Raw genomic sequence first — 4868 nt, 5'->3', positions numbered from 1 at the left:
AAACATTCCTGTATTTTACATGTGTTTTCAGTGGCAGCAGCAGCAGCTTTGAAAACTAGAAATTCAGTCTTTTTGTACTTAGATAATATTTTACAGTTCTGGCCGCTGGCTTGTTGGCTATGATAATAAAACACCAGGCAGGTTGGTGAGCAGTGAACAGTGTCCTCTATCTGTGATGAGTGTTACTCTGGAGGTCATTCAGCAAAATTATGTTTTGTGTTCATCACTTATTGTTTTGCTAATAATTTACTGCACTTTAATTATTTGAACGATTAAAAAGAGGCTTCATATATTAATTTATATCTATACAATTTGAAAACATACAAGAGATCACATTTAATTGTCCCTTTGATGTAATCCAGCTGAGAAAAAATTAACATGATTTCAATTAGCAAAGCTGTTTTTAATCAAACGTTTTGTCTCATGGTTGAAGTTGGCCGGACTGGCAGCAACTAAACCCCTAATATATATATACATATATATATATATATATATATATATATATATATATATATATATATACATATATATATTATGAGACTGATGGAAGGACTGTGAATTAACTTCATTTCACTTCAAGACAAATTAAGGTGATATATTAAACTGATATTGTAACTGTTATCACTGAATACACACACTTACTCACACATGTCTAGTGCAAATCAGTCTACTTCAGATGTTAACAAGAGCAGCTGATCTGCAGAGCAATCATATCCAATACATGCACTAATTTTTTCACCCACTGCAGTGATTTACTCAACTGTATCAGTTGACTCTCAAAGTTCCATCTGGTATTATTCTTAAAAAACATAATTATGCTGTTTCTACTGCTATATAGCTTTCCATTCATTTGAGAATTTAAGCAGTTATGAGGACTTACAGTGGTGAATATTTTTTTTTATATTAAAATATAATATATTTTTTTGTATTAATCAGCTAACTGATAACATGGTTAGTAAAAGTTAGGGGTAAACAAGGAGGTCATACCTTTTCATTATATTTCATTGTATTGTCTGGATACAGCTCATGGAAGATATTTTTACGTGTGCTACATCAAACAGTAGCCATTAAAACAAAACTGCAGTTCATGGAGTGGACGATTAAAATAAGTCAGTCCCATTGTCTCCCAAGTTAAAACGTAAAACTTAACTGCTAGGTGAAACTACAACTTTAGCAAAGAAATAGATGGTTTGAACCACTCATACTACTCATTGGTTTTGGACTTAGCATTCTGAAACTTCAGCTAACTTATTTTGTATGCTGCCATGTTGGTTTTTTGGAGCCAGAAGTTATTTTACATTGATGAAAAGGTGGCCTGCTAATTTATCAGTTAACACTATCGAACTTAGTTAAGCTATACAGGTACAATATGCAGAAAAATTATGGCTAAGTATAGGACAAATACATTTTTAGCATTTTAATCACCAAAACTGAAGCACAAATTTTTGGCATGGTTTAACCTCATAGGAAGCCATGATATTAATCTATTCAAATGCTCCAAAAGGCGACCATGGCTCAGGGGGTTGGGAATCGCATCTGTAACCGGAAGGTCGCCGGTTCGATCCCTGGGCTCTCTGTCCTGGTCGTTGTGTCCTTGGGCAAGACACTTTACCCTACTTGCCTACTGGTGTTGGCCAGAGGGGCCGATGGCGCGATATGGCAGCCTCGCTTCTGTCAGTCTGCCCCAGGGCAGCTGTGGCTACAACTGTAGCTTGCCTCCACCAGTGTATGAATGTGAGAGTGAATGAATAGTGGTATTGTAAAGCGCTTTGGGTGCCTTGAAAAGCGCTATATAAATCCAATCCATTATTATTAAGGTATGTGCAATGTTAAAAGTAGGGGTGTTGCTGCTTTGATCTACAGGTGTGTGGACACAGGCAGCGGTAGCCTCATCTAATTGGAGTCACTAATTTGGACTCAAATTATCTGACAAATATAATGTCTTACAGTACAGAGCTTTTTAGAAGTCTGTAGTCCAGTTTTGGTGAGTCTAATTATAGCACTTAATTAGTATCTTACTTCCCAATTAGTTATTGTGCATTACATCCACATGGTTTATAGACACAGCTTAGTGTTTTAGAGCTGATATCTTACTGTTCAGTCCTCTTGTCTAAATATGATTATTACTTGTCCCAGAAACCAGTGGATACTGGTTTTGTAGACAACCCTTGGTTTAGTTATCTTTGAACTGTTTTCTGATCTAAAGAAATTTCTAAACTTAAATATTAGTATTTTTCTACTTGTGAATATTTTTCCAAATTTTAACCAAAATCAAAGAATGATTTTCTTGAATCATGAAGATTAGATTTTCCACATAACTATAAGAGGAAGAGTAACATTAGGTGCATGCAAGGCCAAATTCCAGTTTCTTTCCTTTTCACTCTGTATTGGCTCAAGACTGATTGAAAAAAGCACTCTGAACTTTTTTTCATCAATACAGTCATTATGTAATAAATCACTTTGAATAGAGTTTTGTAAGTAATACCCTGCTTGGTGTAAACTTTCTCTTTCAGAACTGCAGAACTGCTCATTTACTGGCTCCACTTTGAGAAATTAGATTATAATGCACGGCTATAAATATCTAACTAAATAAGTCTGTAAATATTGGAGATCACTAGCTTGCACATTTTGAAGGTAACATTATGTAATTTTATAAGTGCTATAGTGGATTATTATCACATTACATCAGGAGAAATGCAGCACAAAAATAATGCTGAGAGTCAATGCAATGAACAGCTCTTTAAATTAATAGTAGAACATATTTATATAAGAAAATGCCAAATACAAGAAGCCAAATGACTGTCATCATAGTTTGCATGTAAAAGCTGATTCACACACTCAATAGATCTGATCATAGTTATATAGTTTCTATGACTCCAATAACTCTGATAATCTCAGGAATCTCAAGAGAGACGCCATTTGATTTCTCCTACACTGCCCTCTGCTGCATGGTTTCTATTACTACACAGGTAATGAGGCAATGCTATGTACCAGATGGAGAATATGTTGTCTGAATAAACTAGCTGCAATTTTCTTGATGAATGCTTTGTTATTTGGTTTTTCCATCCATCACTTTAGATTTAGATACATTACATTTTTATACAATAAAAAGTCTGAAGAAGATAAAGTTGTTGTTGTTGTTTTAATACAAATAAAAGAAAACAAACATCTGAAATATACAGTATCTGAATCAAACATTAGAGAAACTGCAGAGGTTGTCATCAGAATAATTGCAGATAAACAGAATCAAAATCAAAATCCTCTCAGTAGATCATTTTTAGATTTCAATGGCTTCCTTTTAGCTACAAATACATTTGATTACCAATGTGTTCTCCTCCATTTTTGAAAAATTTACAAAACTAAAGGAGATTTAAATTTATGAAGGCATGAAAATAAAAATGATGACCTTCAGATGAAGAGTGTAATAATAGCCAATGGCGCTAAAAGCAGAGGCACAAAGACGCCAGTTTGCTTTGCTCCATTACACAGGTCTTCACTACAACATCTGATACCCAAAGAATCAGCTATGTTGCACATATCTCTTCTCAAGCACTCTTTGGTGATCATATTTTCAGCAACTGTAACAGAGAAAGACAACAAACATGACCTGGCAATTTGTTCAGGTAAAGTTTAAAGTATGCTGTTAGAAAATGCAGACATTAGGGCCCCTCATGGTGTTAACTGAAGCCTACCTAGGGTGGTGGAGCAGTAGTCATAACCCAGAGGACAAGTCCATATTCGAGTACAGCTGCCAGGATTTGCACCCCAGCAGGTGTAACACTGTAACCCATATACTGAAGGCAAATAAAAATAGTTTACAATGACCGAGAAAAAAATGAATAAATGAATAAATGGATGCTGGTCGTAAATGCTCTTACCTGGTGCCAGTATCATACAGAAGGAAGCAACAGACACAAAGAGCCTCACTGTGGGTCTTTGATCAAATGTGCAAGCGCAGAGAACTGGAAACCTGTCAGACCTTTGGTGTCAAATGAAACTTCTCCACTGTTTTATGCATTATATCACTTCAAAATGCATTATCTCATTACTTTGGCTTTGTACCAGCAACTTTTTATGTCTGGGTACTTGACTTGTCTTTCTTTAATGTTGGTCTTTATTGTAAATGTTGCTCTCTACAATTCCACCAATTCATCATCAACCCATTTTCCAGTGCTGATAAGAATTTAATTATCCTGAGTGAAACCATACATTTGTCTGGTGTTTGTGCAGTACATACCAAAACACTTAATTGAAGTGATTGAAGCTGCCACACCCAAACACTTTAATTTCTAATGAATTAGAGTTGAAACAGAAAATTTAAAAAGTCTGCAATGACGTTAATAGCACTGTAGGTTAGACACAACACAAGTGCACTCATGATACCTGCCAGCTTTAGCATCCATCAAATAAAGTCTAGCTTAATTCAAACTGTAACAATGGCACCAACAGTTCTCTTCTAGCACAACAGTCACACACACACACACACACACACACACACACACACACACACACACACACACACACACACACACACACACACACACAGGGTCTGAGCTTGTTGGTCTATAATAGCATTAATAGATCTGCGTCATTAATCTGCTCCCAGAAAAGGAAGAGTCTCTCAGAGCATCACAATTTAAAGAGACAACTCACCCAAAAAATTCAATCAATCACTTTGGCAGTATGCCTTTAATTATAACATAAAATCGCTCCTTCATCACGCCAAAAGATTCCACAAAAGTTGAAACTGTCAATATATGGCATAAATCAGCTCACCTCTGTTCGGCCTGTCTGCTCTGTCCAGCCATCACTAATAAGCTTGGCCTTTTACTCCTGGATTAAAGGCCTTGTGTAGGAGGCATTTGAGA

This window comes from Simochromis diagramma, unplaced genomic scaffold (assembly GCF_900408965.1).
Source record: "Simochromis diagramma unplaced genomic scaffold, fSimDia1.1 OVJJ01000131.1, whole genome shotgun sequence".
Classification (NCBI taxonomy): domain Eukaryota; kingdom Metazoa; phylum Chordata; class Actinopteri; order Cichliformes; family Cichlidae; genus Simochromis; species Simochromis diagramma.
The sequence above is the reverse complement of the archived record's forward strand: the minus strand, read 5'-3'. Positions refer to the sequence as shown.